At 45.0% G+C, this 17,144-nt stretch overlaps 1 long non-coding RNA gene across 2 annotated transcripts in view; it reads left to right on the plus strand.

The window, feature by feature from the left end:
• Nucleotides 1–17,144, plus strand: part of LOC144752039 (uncharacterized) — a 54,417-nt gene that overhangs the window by 17,296 nt on the left and 19,977 nt on the right. For both annotated transcript variants that reach the window (XR_013594013.1, XR_013594012.1), the window contains 3 exons: nucleotides 1,870–1,931; nucleotides 2,123–2,173; nucleotides 7,702–7,763. This is a non-coding gene — a long non-coding RNA (uncharacterized LOC144752039). The remainder of the gene's footprint in view (nucleotides 1–1,869; nucleotides 1,932–2,122; nucleotides 2,174–7,701; nucleotides 7,764–17,144) is intronic.

The raw sequence follows: 17,144 nt of genomic DNA on the forward strand, positions 1-17,144 counted from the left end.
GCTCAATACAGACAGATCCCAGCACCAAAGGTGAAGTGAACAAGCAATTGAGGGAGGATTCGAGTAGATCTAAAACCCAACAATCCTTAAAAAAGACAGATATCATAATCACAGTAATTCCTATTATGCTGTGTTTCCCAATTCAAATGGCTGCACGTCCGTCACGTGATGATGTTGGCACGTTGTGAAACGTCTTAAAACGTTGATCCAGTGAATGAATGCTCCGGCGCTGGCACTGAGCATGAATGTCTTAGGTTACAAAGATGGATTTTCAAACTTCGTACAGATACAGAGGGCTTGAACGACACCATTCCGTGGGTACAGATTTGACCTGGATCTGTACCATATAACAATGGCCTCTCTTATGACAATAATCTAGAATCTGAACAAAGCATTGCTGGGGGTATTGTGTTGGGCCTTACGCCCCTTACTCCCTTCCTCTGACACTGCCGACCATATCAACTTTACATGAAGTATACTGTACCTTCGGACAGTCTTTCCTTTGTCAGAGATGATAAGAATCTAGTGGGGAGCATAACAGATAAACCTCATAGAGTTGCAAACAAATTCATAGAGATGCAAATTTATCCTCTGTGTGATAATAATAAGGCAGAGCCTGTGTATCAACAGTCTTGGATTAACAGATGTGTCACAACACCATGTATCACATGACTGTGACAAACATTCACTTTTTATAACAAGGAACAGGATAACACATATCTAGTTAGGGACTGAGAGAGTCATGTGGATTTACATACGAAGTGGGGCTATCGAGAACGATCCTTTGGACACTTGCAGCACACGTCGGATAATTCGGCGACTTGTGCTGTGGCTGCCCTTTGGTTCGCTGCCTTAAACTTAGACATGTGGGTAGGCCAATTCTGCCTCAACAAATGCGCATGCGCGTAAATATAGTGCCCATAAGTGCAATACTAGATCAGTCCTGACACTAGAGCGCGTGCGCAGTAGGGACGAGTAGCCCAGATAGTGTCTCAGGCTCGCACAAGACCATCAAGTAATTCAGCATGCGTCAAGGCTGCCGTTTTGCTCCAATAGCTAATTACTTCAGAGACATGCCGACATTCTGAGATATTTTCGCGGGCTTTCGGCTTGCCAAATTGGATGATGCAAACTAATTGGGCCAATCAGCACCACTATAAGTAGGGAGGCTAAACCATCCTCGGTACCTCCCACACTGTTCGCAGACCGCGAAGGGGTACCGACGGATAGTTGAGTAGCCACGAACTATTTTAATTACTTTGGCTGTTAGCAATGTTTTTGTTGGTTTCGGATCCCATTAGATAGAGGTATTCTTAACAATAGAAGGTACAAGTTATCACCATCTAATTTTGGATGGTACACTACCTCATTTCATGTGCTCCCGAATGCTCTCAACTTTAGAATTTGACTCAGGAGTAACTTTTCAACCACAGACTCTTCATTAAGAGCATAACAGAGCCAAACCTCCTCTATACACTTTTTCATTCTATTAATCCGTGAAGGCAATTTTATAATAAAGATCATTGAGTAAAGACATTACCATTGCTATAGAGGTCAGGAAATATCATGACACATAACAAATAATGAGACTAGACCTATGTCATGTTTTTAGATGCATTCAGTAATTACTCCAGAGGTCAGCAAACATCATGACATATAACAAATAATGAGACTAGACCTTAGGTCATGTTTTTAGATGTATTCTGTAATTATTCCAGTCGATGCCAATCAGCGGCCGCTAGTGGTGTTGAACTTCATGGTTCTGGGTCTTTGTTATTAAGGTTTTAATATTGTGATTTGGGGACACAATGGGTACACAAGTTGGATAATGTGATTACCCTTTACCCCTGTGTTCTTTCTTACCTCTAGAGCGGGGCCTCGCCACCGAGCAGTTGCCGGTTGAGGTGAGGCTTACTCTCACCGAAAGCTGGGTGAGTAACTATAACTTCTGTACTTACTAAGAACTTCACCCCCCTAAATAGACAAATGCGTCGAATGGGCATAGTCAAATACAGTGTATTATTGACTCAGTAATGTATGTGTACCTCCATGCAAAAAGTATATACTCTGTTCACCGTTTCAAGCCTAATGGTTCCTTTGACAGCACCTTCCTTTTTTCTAGGATTGAAGAAATAATTCTCGAAAAACTACACATACATGGGATACATGTCTGGTAGGGTGGTCAGATACCACTGTTTTATTTTCTTTCAATGACTACACTAATAAGTAAGATTTTGTCACTTATGGTATTCTTTTGCAGTAGCACTTTGTTTTCATACGGTCCTGAAGAAAGCCGAGCCAGTAAGCTATCCGGCTGAAACATGTCGACCTCACTTATTGCCTAGTGATAGTTCTATTATTTCAAACTATCAGGCGGTTTTCAATAGTTGACATTAGGACAATCCCTAATAAACATATTTTTTGTCCTGATAGTCACTTTTAATTCACTCACGTTCATCACCTGCACTGCACTTCATCGGTTTCCACACATCTTGAACAAACCCAGCGGCTGAGATCTCTGAGAGTATGCGGTCTAACATCTGTGTATGTTAGCCCTAGACCTCATTTTGGCTACACATGACCCATCTCTCGTGATTTTTCCAGATGACGAAGTTCCGCCAAATGGGTGGGCTGATGGAAACTTGTCTTAAGCCAGGTATTGGGCAAGTTGTGGAAAACTGGTGAATTGGGTATTCTCTAGCATTGGAGGTACATTTGTTACTTTCGACAGACCGGTTGACTCCCCGTAGTTAAATAGTTCATGTGTAGGGGTTTGGAGTGAATCTGGTCTTTAAACATTGCCCCCAGACCCTCCCCCACATTTTTTTTCCTTCAGTTTCTAGGGCAGCCTATGGCTGCGGGTCTTTTTAGAGGCTTAATATGAAATTATAAGCCCATTTTGTACGCTCACCTTTTTCATTGACCCGATCTGAGTTGTTCCACTATGGCGGACTTTGCAGGCTTGGCATTCGACGCTGAAGTCCTTAATACTATCCTGTCCAATAACCCGAGTATTTTGGACTCTTTACCTGAAACAACATCAGGCACGAAAGATGACTGGCTTACCTTATTGAACTTAAAGAAATCCCACTCACGAACATCGATTCATGGAGTGATCATGGCGGAATACTTACGGGGTAGGTGTGCCCCCACAGGCCTGATTGTAACTAATACACCTAGACTGTTTCTCACTGACAAGACTTTCTTGAGAGATTGGTCACAAATCGGGTGGCGATGCACCCGCGATTGGCTAATTCTCATAATAAGTACAGCTAAGCGACAGGCAGATAACATCCTCATAGAAATCCAGGTCCTTGAAGGACAGATTATCACCATAATTAAAGGGACTGTTTATAAGAAACAAATGGACGAAACTAACAAAACCAACAGAGAATTCAGGGAAAACATACTTCTGAACAAAATAGACAAATTTAAAAAAGACATAGCTAAATTCTCATTGGTGAAAATCTATCCCTACACTAGTGAGAACTATGTAGCGCCAGAATACAACAACAGAGGAAGACGATATGGGTCTAATTACTCAACATCGGGCTCAGACCCAGAGGCCAGTGACTCAGATTCATCCAACTCTGGGGCACCACACACGAGAGGCAGAGTAATGCCACGCAGGTCCAACAGGAGATGTGGAATGCAGGGTTATTACCAGAACCAAGGCCAATGGTGGCCACCAGGACCTTGGGGTTATCAACCACCCCCCTTCATGCCACCCATGCAACCATACCCTCCACAACAACAATTTGTCACGGACCAGTCTTTTTTAGGCCAGGGCAGAGGCCGCAGTCGAGGGAGAAGAAGAGGAATGCCAATAGTCCATTGGGAGGCAGACCCATCCTTCCCCAACACGAGGAGCAGGGGAGGCCTTCAGCAAACAACCAATCAGACGGGGGAAAGACAGACCTAGTGGTCAATCTTATCTCCCGTGTTTTGACAGAAAAGGAGAACAGAGTTCTCAATAAGGGACTAGGGTATGTCCCGACTCATACCGGAGACCCTTTTAAACTCAGGTGTGAGTTGGAAGGTTTCTTTAGGAAAATTCGTCTGCATTTTTTCTTTAAGAATAAAGAAAATGATAATGCTATGCAAGAAACAGGAACTGACAATACACGGTTACGTCCTAAGTCAAATTTCACTCCTCTCGCACATTAAGTCCCATCTCATGTAACAACATTTGAGAGAGCAGTGACCCATGATGTAATGGCACTTTGTGATACACGAGATAACGAGTACCACAATTTTTCCAAAGAAGACAGACTGATACTCCAAGGTCTCCCACAAGATGACTCGATCATCTTTAAACCAGCAGACAAGGGGGGCGCCACTGTCCTGCAGGATCTGGAAGTATATCGCATAGAGTGTCTTAGACAATTGTCAGACACCAAATCCTATCAACGACTGGATTCAGATCCCACCCCTACGTTGAGTTTGGAGATTAAACAACTGGTCGAAGAAGCAGATGCTGAGGGCTGGATCACACCACATGAGGCTAGGTACCTGATCACCACACATCCAGTCATGCCGTATTTTTACTGTTTGCCAAAAATACATAAGGCCCAGCGACCGCCCCCAGGACGTCCCATCATTTCCGGGATTGGCTCACTATTGGAGCCTTTGTCTACTTTTGTTGATTATTTTCTTCGACCTTTAGGGACTAAGATGCCCACTACTTGAAAGATACTGCGGATTTACTCCGAATTCTACCAAGTATTGAATTTGATGCTTCCACTGATCTACTAGCTAGTTTTGATGTGGAATCATTATATACATGTATCCCCCAACGAGAGACTCTTGATTCCATCAGAAGTCTACTTGATATAGGGACCTTGACAGTATCACTCCAGTGAATTTCATTATGGAATGTGCAAGGATAGCGATGACGGAAAACTTTTTACGTTTCGAAGACCAGATCTTCCTGCAAATCTCAGGCACCTCGATGGGCAGCGTATTTGCGCCCAGCCTCGCCAACCTATACGTCCATCTGTTTGAACAGAATCGTGTCCTCAACCACAGCAACCTGTTTTTCCATCAGGTGTTGCTCTGGAAGAGGTACATTGACGATGTTCTGGTGGTTTGGCGAGGCTCTGCCGATGAGATCAAGGCCTTCCATACCTGGCTTAACAAACAAAACTCCTTCCTCAGATTTACCATCGAGCAAAGTAATCTCCGACTGTCATTTCTGGACATCTCCATCTTCGTCGAAAATGGTCAATTACAGTGTGAACTCTTTAAAAAACCGATGTCCAGAAATTCCTTACTTACATTTGACAGCCACCACCCAAGAGCTTTGCGAGAAAACCTCCCGATAGGACAATTCTTAAGGGTACGCCGGAACTGTTCTACAGTAGCACTCTTTAACAAACATGCGAAAGATCTGTCAATACAACTCCAGGCCCGCGAGTATCCCAAACATCTGGTACGAAAGGCATGGAAGAGAGCTTCCAATGTCAATCGTGAAGCCCTACTTGACCATAGTATGACCAAACCTGCAACTAAGAGGCTCACTTTTGTAAACACCTTCTGCACATTGTCCAATAAAGTTCAGAAGACAATACGCAGACATTGGCGTATTCTTAATATCGCCTCAGAAAACATCCCACGACCACTGTTTGCGTTTAAGAGAGGCCCGAGTCTGAGAGATAGTCTTGTGCATACTCAACCTAAACAACAGTCGAAACAAGAACCCAACACGCTCTGGAGGCTGCCCCCAGTACGTGGCCACTATCCGTGTGGGTCGTGTAGCGTATGCCCTCAAACCACGAAAACTGAATCGATTGACATTGGATCTGATCATCCATGGATACTGCGAAATCACACAAACTGCAACACAGATCCTGTGATCTACATGATCACATGCCCGTGCTCACTGAGGTACGCAGGGCACACCACTCGCAGGATTAAGCTACGAATCAGCGAGCATAAAAGCACCATACGTTGCAACAAACAATCCACCTTCTTTACTAATCACTTTGTAAGTGCCAAACATCTAGCGGATGACATGAGATGGGTGGTCCTTAAACACCCGATCATTCCTCAACATATAACTGACATCTCTCGTTTCCTGTTCATTAGGGAACAAAGATGGATTTTCAAACTTCGTACAGATACAGAGGGTTTGAACGACACCATTCCGTGGGTACAGATTTGACCTGGATCTGTACCATATAACAATGGCCTCTCTTATGACAATAATCTAGAATCTGAACAAAGCATTGCTGGGGGTATTGTGATGGGCCTTACGTCCCTTACTCCCTTCCTCTGACACTGCCGACCATATCAACTTTACATGAAGTATACTGTACCTTCGGACAGTCTTTCCTTTGTCAGAGATGATAAGAATCTAGTGGGGAGCATAACAGATAAACCTCATAGAGTTGCAAACAAATTCATAGAGATGCAAATTTATCCTCTGTGTGATAATAATAAGGCAGAGCCTGTGTATCAACAGTCTTGGATTAACAGATGTGTCACAACACCATGTATCACATGACTGTGACAAACATTCACTTTTTATAACAAGGAACAGGATAGCACATATCTAGTTAGGGACTGAGAGAGCCATGTGGATTTACATACGAAGTGGGGCTATCGAGAACGATCCTTTGGACACTTGCAGCACACGTCGGGTAATTCGGCGACTTGTGCTGTCGCTGCCCTTTGGTTCGCTGCCTTAAACTTAGACATGTGCATAGGCCAATTCTGCCTCAACAAATGCGCATGCGCGTAAATATAGTGCCCATAAGTGCAATACTAGATCAGTCCTGACACTAGAGCGCGTGCGCAGTAGGGACGAGTAGCCCGGATAGTGTCTCAGGCTCGCACAAGACCATCACGTAATTCAGCATGCGTCAAGGCTGCCGTTTTGCTCCAATAGCTAATTACTTCAGAGACATGCCGACATTCTGAGATATTTTCGCGGGCTTTCGGCCTGCCAAATTGGATGTTGCAAACTAATTGGGCCATTCAGCACCACTATAAGTAGGGAGGCTAAACCATCCTCGGTACCTCCCACACTGTTCGCAGACCGCGAAGGGGTACCGACGGATAGGTGAGTAGCCACGAACTATTTTAATTACTTTGGCTGTTAGCAATGTTTTGTTGGTTTTGGATCCCATTAGATAGAGGTATTCTTAACAATAGAAGGTACAAGTTATCACCATCTAATTTTGGATGGTACACTACTTCATTTCATGTGCTCCCGAATGCTCTCAACCTCAGAATTTGACTCAGGAGTAACTTTTCAACCACAGACTCTTCATTAAGAGCATAACAGAGCCAAACCTCCTCTATACACTTTTTCATTCTATTAATCCGTGAAGGCAATTTTATAATAAAGATCATTGAGTCAGGACATTACCATTGCTATAGAGGTCAGGAAATATCATGACACATAACAAATAATGAGACTAGACCTATGTCATGTTTTTAGATGTATTCAGTAATTACTCCAGAGGTCAGCAAACATCATGACATATAACAAATAATGAGACTAGACCTTAGGTCATGTTTTTAGATGTATTCTATAATTATTCCAGTCGATGCCAATCAGCGGCCGCTAGTGGTGTTGAACTTCATGGTTCTGGGTCTTTGTTATTAAGGTTTTAATATTGTGATTTGGGGACACAATGGGTACACAAGTTGGATAATGCGATTACCCTTTACCCCTGTGTTCTTTCTTACCTCTAGAGCGGGGCCTCGCCACCGAGCAGTTGCCGGTTGAGGTGAGGCTTACTCCCACAGAAAGCTGGGTGAGTACCTATAACTTCTGTAATTACTAAGAACTTCACCCCCCTAAATAGACAAATGCGTCGAATGGGCATAGTCAAATACAGTGTATTATTGACTCAGTAATGTATGTGTACCTCCATGCAAAAAGTATATACTCTGTTCACCGTTTCAAGCCTAATGGTTCCTTTGACAGCACCTTCCTTTTTTCTAGAATTGAAGAAATAATTCTCGAAAAACTACACATACATGGGATACATGTCTGGTAGGGTGGTCAGATACCACTGTTTCATTTTCTTTCAACGACTACACTAATAAGTAAGATTTTGTCACTTATGGTATTCTTTTGCAGTAGCACTTTGTTTTCATACGGTCCTGAAGAAAGCCGAGCCAGTAAGCTATCCGGCTGAAACATGTCGACCTCACTTATTGCCTAGTGATAGTTCAATTATTTCAAACTATCAGGCGGTTTTTAATAGTTGACATTAGGACAATCCCTAATAAACATATTTTTTGTCCTGATAGTCACTTTTAATTCACTCACGTTCATCACCTGCACTGCACTTCATCGGTTTCCACACATCTTGAACAAACCCAGCGGCTGAGATCTTTGAGAGTATGCGGTCTAACATCTGTGTATGTTAGCCCTAGACCTAATTTTGGCTACACATGACCCATCTCTCGTGATTTTTCCAGATGACGAAGTTCCGCCAAATGGGTGGGCTGATTGAAACTTGTCTTAAGCCAGGTATTGGGCAAGTTGTGGAAAACTGGTGAATTGGGTATTCTCTAGCATTGGAGGTACATTTGTTACTTTTGACAGACCGATTGACTCCCCGTAGTTAGACAGTTCATATGTAGGGGTTTGGAGTGAATCTGGTCTTTAAACATTGCCCCCTAGACCCTCCCCCACATTTCTCTTTTTTTCAGTGTCTAAATGTTCTGCATTTTTTGTTTCCATGCTTTTTTCATCTGTGCTTTCACCCATAAATATTTTAACAAGTTTCCTGGACTTTATAGAGCAAACAGTTGGTGAGTGAGGGACACAAATTCTCACCTATTATGTTGTGTCTCAACGTTGTGCATTGGTTTTTGTTTACGTAATGTGTTCATCTGTGCTTTCCGGCATAAACATTTTAACAAGTTTCCTGGACTTTATAGAGCAAATAGTTTGTGAGAGAGGGAACTAGGGGATGATGTTTGCTAATGGCTTTGAAACCTATGTGGAATGTGGTTTAGTAGATGATACACATGGTCAAAAGTAATAAGCAGAGAATTCCAGAATTTGGGGACACCAAAAAGTAAGCTGTAAGTGAGCAAATTGCAACGTACTGAAGTGAATATTTCCGGAAGAAACGTAATACTATTTGCTGCAGAGCTAGTTGTTTCTTCGCTCTCATGTTTATTTTTACATGACAAAAAATGATTTCCTAATGGAGAAGCAATACATTTAGGCTTGTGACAGGAATACTATGGGTGTCAATTTACTGAAATGTAAGGGTAATGTGACATCACATACCTTTGACCTTCATGACATCACAGGAAATGACATCATATGATACTTGACCCTGAATTTGTCCAGGGAGGCATGTCACGTGACCTTGACATCACTACAATTGACATCACTGAAGTTCCATAATAACTGCATAATTAGTAGGACAAAATAAAATAAGACTTTTTAAAATACTGCCTACATTAAGTCGCTGACTTTATCTTTGAATGTTCGGGCTTAATACTTCCCCTGAATTGTATGGAGCAAGCAAAGTAAGTACGCCAGACCTCTCCTGGAGGATAACTCCCCATTAAAAAATATTTTAAACACTGAACTAAAATAGTGCATTTTAAAGCACAATTTTCAAATACATTTGCTAAAATGGCATAGGCACTGAAAGTGCAACCCAAAGGAGTATGCTGTTCCTATGAGAGAAAGACCTATGAGAGAAAGAGATGGGAAGAGGGAAGTGTGTGTAAACTAGGCACTGGAAAGACAGTGAGTACTAGCACTGGGATAGCTCCAATAAAGAGCAAGGGCCCTCACACACCCCGAGGGGTGTGATGCTTCATCATTGGGCAGCTCCTCGTTGGGCTGGCGCTGCAATGCCCAACGGGCCCACAAGGGGGCTCTTTGCTAGAGTTATTGTGCATAGTGTGTGGATGGTCGACATGTTTCATGCCCTATACTGTCCAAAATGATCTAGGCATTTCAGCAGGACGTACATTACATCTACTACTCACAGGAGATGGTTATCATTTGGTACTGCAAAAAAGTGATGTCCCCTGTAGTCTGGACTCAAAGAGTAAACCAATTGTGTGATTAGTGAAAGAGGTTAAACATTGTCTACCTGCTGGAAGAAAGGCACCTGGAGAAAGTAAAAACAAACAATTATAGGTTGTGTTGCAAGGTCTCTTAAGTTATAGTGAACCATGACACCGTCAAGGAGAAAGGAATGAGGGGAAGGGGAAGGGGAAGGGAAGAGGGGAACAAAATCAGGTAGGGGGTAGTTATTCGCGCTAGACACAGTTGTAGACAACATAGATAGTTGTAGTCAAGAAGATGTGGTCATTGTATGTACAATTTCATAAGCTAATAGTCATGCAATAATCAAAATGATGTGTGGCATAGCTATGTGATGATACACTCAATGGTGATGGATAGTCCTTCAAGGGGGAGTGTTGGTGTTCCCCCCTCTATACTACCACCGCATATGACCCTTTCCCTCCACTCAACAGAAGGACTCATCTCATTTGAGAAATTAATCTGCCCCAACCGTGACTGGCTTGGATGATCGCTGATTTAGCGATTGAGGGAACCTGTAAAGTCAAATTAACAAGACTGCAGTGTTAATGTGGACAAGGTGGGCAAGCTCTGTCCCATGATCTTTGCTAGTGTTTCAATTGGAGTGTTATCAAATTGCATCCTTGTGGCCGTAGAAAATCGTGACCATTACTTATTATTGGTGATGAGTTATGTCCTGGAACCAGTGGAAACAGCATGAAATTGGACAATATAAGCCTCCAAAGTTGAGACTGCTGTGATGGTTAATGGGGACCTGAGGTACGAGTAGAAAATTGATCATTGGTGATGAGTTCTAGACCCTTTTTAAATAGCATTATATAAGCCTCAAAAGTTGAGACTGCTGTGATGGTTGATGGGGAGCGGAGGCACGTGTGGGGTGAACGGACGGTTGCGCACCATTGCTGTGTCATGTGGCGGACGGTTATTTGACCTAATGCCTTCTTTCTGAGCAATGGCCCCTCTGGGGTGGCTTAACTATAGTGCTGGGGACACTACCTGCAAAGTTCGTATTGAAGAACGGTGGGTGCACCAGAGGTAAATGTTGGAGCCGCTCTCACCTGTGCGCAGCCCCTTCCAGCCGACAATAACATGCATCGCTGGTATTGTTCAATAGTGAGCCCTAGGTACTGGCTAGTAAAACGGGTGTGTGAAGTATGCCGCCCCACGCTCCTTGGAGTAAAGAGGTCCCACGCTGTGGGAGGCAGGGGTCGCGGGAGTGCTGGTGGTACATGCCCATGTTGCCCATGTTAAAAATTGGGGATTGTGCCTGCCCATATTAATAATAGGTATGCAGGCACCAATGTTCAGGTCGTGTGACATGCACTTCTCAGTACTGCTCAAAGTTGGGTTTATATGCCATGTAACAGCATGCAATGACAATTTAAAGCATATCTCCTGGACTAAAGTTTACATCAAATACGTGGGCGACACATGTTCCTGATACAGTATCCCAGCTCAATCATCGACATCCAGTTTGTTTTGAAAATGTGACTCTGTCCTAATGGAATTGGTAAGCTATGTTTTACTGACATCATATTCCTTTCTCTGTTCTTCCTCGATGTCTGAAAATGGCAGGAGGAAGAAAAGGGTTAGAAATCTGGTCATTCAGTGCTCGTTCTGATGGTTCACCATTAGCTACCAGATCTCACATCAGATATGTAATTCAAAAGCCTGTCCAACCAGTCCTATTTTTGGAACTTTTCTGAAGCACAAGGGTTTTGCTTTGAAAGGGATGCATCAATTAGTGGAACGCCTAATGGAGAATCCTTGCACATGTATTGATTTGCCCCCAAATGTTCGATCTCACTGGCTAGATAGTCAGGTAGTTTTGGCCGCCCAACATTAAGTGTGTGTTTAGTCAGTATGGGATCATCATTTTGAAGGGATGTATGACGTTACAACGCATGCTATTACAACGCATGCCTTTACGACGCACGTTTTACAATGCAAGTCGTTACAACAACTTGCGTGGGGGGGCGATGGATAGTGAATAGTTTAATTTACTATTCCAACTCCAGTCCCCATGGATAGTAGGGAAGGTGTTGGAAACAATTCCCTATCCTAGAGCGCCCCCCAGCGCAAGTCGTTGTAAAAGTTGCGTTGTAATAGTTGCGTCGTAAAGGCACTTCGTTGTAACAGTTGCGTTGTAAAGGATGTTCCCCTTTTGAAGTCGTAGGAAAGGGCAGATCATGAAGAGAATGGTGCAAAGCAGCAATGTCGTGAGTTCATCTCATTGTTTGGGTTTTTGTTGAGATTGTTTGGGATGCCTTTGGAACTTGGACTTTATGTTGGCAGATTGGTTCTCATATATATGTTTTTGCAATATTAGAGTCCTGGCAATTACTAATACAAGAGCATTTCTATAAGTAGGATCAGAGACATTACCATCTCATTTGTCCTCCTCGACCCAGTCTGTTTTTTTCCCTGTCCAACGTGCTGCCAGAGCTCTGGTTTTTCTTCATCCGTGTCAGGGCTGCGATGCAGTGAGTGGTTCCTTTTCATTATTTATTTTTATTTGGTGTGTGATTTTTATAACGCTAGCGTTACCGATGTTCCGGTTGGTTGCGTCCCTGCTCTGTTTTCTGACGCGTTCCCCGCCCATGTGCTTAGCTAGGGCAGGGAGCTTTCTCTGCGTTCGGTTGACGGGCCGTTCCGGTGCTGATGGCTTCCAACAGCACCCGGCTTCCGTGGCCAAGTCTAGTGTGTATGTGGTGCTGGGGGAGGCAGAGTGGCTGTCTTTTTGGTAATTCAATTCTCGTGGATTTTGGGACTTGATTGCTGAGAGGCGATATTAATGGGGAGTTGCTGGGCACTTCCTCTTTCTCTGTTGCTTCTTGTTTGGTTCTTGTACTTTCAGCCTTTGCCATGGGGGATACGGATTCTGTCCCAGTGCCTGCCAAGTCTCTTTCCAAATGGAATAATGTCCAGGACCTGCAGCCGGATGACCTGTTGCAGATTTCCAGATCGGATTTGATTATTTCTGCTGGTCAAGCTGCACTGCTTGATCCTTCTGCCAAGAAATCTAAATGGGTAGAGGATTGGAGCTTGGACAATTCCCATAAGGTGAACTATATCCAGGGTAAAGTTTTTTCAGACATGTTGGCCCATATTAGTGAGGCCCTGGGTTTTGATCCTAAATCTTTAGTAGATGATAGTTTTTACTCCCAGTATAGTACCTCGGAGGTGGATGACTTGCCTTTACATGATGTCATTAAGGATATTCTGGCTAAGGAATGGTTTGAGGTTGACAAGCAGGGGATTCCTCGCATTTTGGGCAAGAGGTATCACTTAGTGGAGTTAGATGTCTAATTTCTTCAGGTTCCTATGGTCAATTCTATTTTGTACTCAGTGGCTTCTTCCTCTTCTTTGTCTTCTGAGGAGGCTTCCCTTGCTGATCCACTTGAACAGAAGGTGTTGATGGCCTTGAAATGTTCCTATGCTGCGTCTCAGGATTTTTGAGAAGTTGTTTGACCGTATTCAGGACAGGGGCATCCCACTCCTATATTGGCACAGATGGAGGTCTTGGCGCAGTTTCTGTCCAATGTCACTTTGATGCGCTGTGGGCCTTCTCCTCAGACTTCTCTTCAGCTGCTGGGACAGCGGTGGCTGGTAAGCGGTCTCTGTGGACAAAGCCTTGGCATCTTGAGACTGCTCAGAACGCCTTGTTTCATAAACTGCCTTTTGAGGGTCCCCGGCTTTTTGGGGACGATTTGAACTTGGTGTTGCAGCCGTCCCCGGAAGAGAAGAAGTTGTTGTAGACTTTTCAGTGTGTCCGAAGAAGAAGTCCTTTTTCCGTAAGTAGGGCTTTCTTGGTGTTATCTGCTCTTCTCAGCCCTTTCGTGGACGGGCCTTTCGTCGGGGGGCTACATTCCATTACTAGTCCCGGCCTCAGCAGCAGCCTCTGGGTGCTGGGCAGGTGTGACTATTCCAAAGTGGGGGCTCGGCCCTGTTTATTCCTGGATCGTTGGTTGACTCTGATTTACAACCAGTGGGTCCTGTTGGTCATCAGTCAGGGGCACCAGATTCCATTCCGGAGCTCTCTTCTTCAGACCTGTTATCGGGCTACCCTGTTGTCATTAGACCTCGTGAAAAGGTCTGCTATGTTGTCAGGAGTGAACATATTGCTGGCGAAGGACGCTGTTCTCTGGGTTCCAGAGGCGGAAGGGGCTCTGGGTTTTTATTCCAGACCAGACTTTTCTTGGTCCCAAAACCCGATGGGTCGTACGGCCCGATTCTGAATCTCAAGGATCGGGGAAAATCTATTACGGCGCGGTTGTTACACCGCGCTACCATTACAACGCGGGCAATACAACGCAAGTCGATACCACGACTTACGCTGGAGGGCGCTCTAGGCTAAGGAATAGTAGATTTACTATTCCAACACCTTCCCTACTATATGTAGGCTGGTGTTGGAATAGTACATTTTACTATTCCTAAGTCCAGCACCCTACAGAGCAAGTCGTGGTAACGACTTGCGCTGTAAAGCCCGCGTTTTAATGGTAGTGCGGTGTAACAACCGCGTTGTATTGGCATACAACCCAAGGATCTGAACAAGTTGGTGCGGCTGGATCACTTTCGGATGACAACCTTGCAGTCCATAATTCCCCTCATCCAAGACGGCAATTTTCCGGCATCTCTGGACTTGGAAGACGTCTATTTTCACAATCCCTGTCCATCCTGGATGCCAGCAATTCCTGTGGTTTGTGGTGAACGGGGTCCATTACCAGTTTTAGGTGTTGCATTTCAGCCTCTCTACTGCTCCTGGGACTTTTACCAAGGTATTGGCTCCTGCTGTGGGGGTTTTACAGCCTCAAGGTTTCTCTGTGTTTCCCTATATTGATGATTGTTTGATCTCTGCTTCCTCCCTTCCAAAGTGTCATCTGGTCCCTGTTCAGAGACTGCAGTTTATGGGGGGACTTTTTGACACCTTGTTGGGGGTGGTGTTTCGAACTCCTGCTCGCATCTCTTTCCTACAGCTTCTTCTGCGGGACCTGCTGCGATGTCCGTCTGCTCAGGCTCAGGCTTAGTTGCGTGTCCAGGGGTTGATTGCTGCGACCACAGCTGTGGTTCCCTGGGCTCGCCTGCACCTCAAGCCTTTGGTGAATCCTCTGTTGTCTTGGTGGGACCCCTACCATGCAGATTACTACTCTCTGGTTCCTTTCTCCCCTGTTCTGGTTGAGGACTTGGGCTGGTGGCTTTGCACTCCAATATGCAAAAGGGGGTCCATTTTCAGCTTCCTCCTCCCCTGTTGTTGATAACTGATGCCAGTCTGCAGGGAGGGGGAGCCACATTGGGGTGTTTGAAGGGCAAGGGACAGTGACCTCGGGCAGACAGCACCCGGTCCTCCAATTGGCGGTAGTTGGCGGCCGTTTGGCAAGCAATACTGTTCTTTCAGGTTCCGCTCTAGGGGGAAAATCTGTTGGTTCGTATGAACAATCTGGTGGCTCGGTGCTACTTGTCCACCAAGGTGGGGGCCCAGTGCATGCCTCTGAATCTGCTTGCTTCCATGATTTGTGCCTGGGCGGAGTCTCACCTATCAGATTTGAGGGCTGTTTAAATCCAGGGTCACCTGAACTTTCATGCTGACTCAGAAAAGGGGGTGGTGATGAACAGAGTGCCTGAATTAAGCAGACCACTCTTACCCAGTCCAAAGATCAGGGCTTGATCCATCACCGTTTTTTAGCTCACTGCACCATCCCAGCTCAGAACTTGGCTATATGCAAATTAGTCTGTTCCTGTCCCAGTGCATGATGGGAACAGGGCAAACCAAACTACCAAGCCAATTCTTGTACTGGGACCGCAACCTTCCGCAACCTTCCATCCTCGATTCTGTGCCATCTGTCTGTTCCCCTATTCTGGGACTTTTGTCTTCAGTTCAGGATGCCTTGGATCTACCTTTTTGCTTCTCTGCACAACTTCCTCCACCCTTGGTTCTGTTCCAAGCTGGTATGTCCTCAGGCTTGGGCAGTGGCTGCTCTCTCAAATACTTGGCCCACGGGCCTTTGTATGCCTTCCCCCCCAATTCCCCTCCTCCCGAGGTTGCTGCAGAAGATTCGGGTCGAGAAGGTGTCTGTTCTTCTGATTGCTCATTTTTGGCCTCGCCGCCTTTGGTTCCCATTGTTGATGAGGCTGTCTGGGGGCGGGTTTGTCCAGCTTCTCATGATTCCGTCTTCACTTCAGTTCCCACTTCTGTCCTTGCCTTGTCTCTGTCAGTTAAAACTGACGCCCTGGCCCTTGAACCTTTGATGTTGGAGTCTTTGGGTTGTTCTTCCTTGGTTGCCTATGATATTCAGCATTCCCGTAGGCCTTAAACCCTTAAGAGTTACAGTAAACACTGGGGTTCTTTTGTCACTTGGTATACCACTCATGGCGTGGTACCTGTGGTTGGCGATCCGACCTCTATTCTTGAGTTTCTAAAGGGATGTCTTTTTGAAAGATCTTTCCCCTTCTACTTTGTCTCCTCAGTGGACTGCTGTTTGGGTGTGTAGGGGTTCATGGGCATCCTTGGAGGGTATTGCTTCTTTGGTGGCCTAGCTCCTGCAGAGTTTTTGCTTCATCATCCAGCCACTCCAGCGATTGTGCCCTTTTGGGATTTGCCAATTGTTCTGAGGGGTCTCCAGTTGTCCCCTTTGTAGCCTTTAATGGAGGTGGATTTGCTGTGGTAAATTGACCTTCCTGGTGGCCATCACCTCTGCTCGGCATTCGGGGGAGTTGGGTGCCTTGCTTGTTCCCTTTCCTTATTTGCAGTTCTTGCAGGACAGGGCGGTGTTGCTGGTTGACCCTGCTTTTCTCCCTAAAGTTTCCTCCAAGTTCCATTTGCAGCAGAAGGTGTATTTTTCCTGAATTTTCTGGGGATGGGGATGCTCTTGTTCATTCTACCTTGGATGATCACAAAGCCCTTCAGGTTTACCTCCAGCGTTCCCAGAGTTTTGGTCTTTCTCCTGCCCTGTTTGTCTCTTGTGGTGATGTAGCTAAGGGGAAGAAGATGTCTACTTCCACCATCAGTCAGTGGGTGCGTTTGGCGCTTTGCTAGTCCTATAAGTCTGTGGGTTTGCTACCTCAAGGCTCATATCCAGGGGCATTTGACACAGTTAGTGTCCGCTTCCTG

This window comes from Lissotriton helveticus, chromosome 4_2 (genome assembly GCF_964261635.1).
Source record: "Lissotriton helveticus chromosome 4_2, aLisHel1.1, whole genome shotgun sequence".
NCBI classification, from domain to species: Eukaryota; Metazoa; Chordata; class Amphibia; order Caudata; family Salamandridae; genus Lissotriton; species Lissotriton helveticus.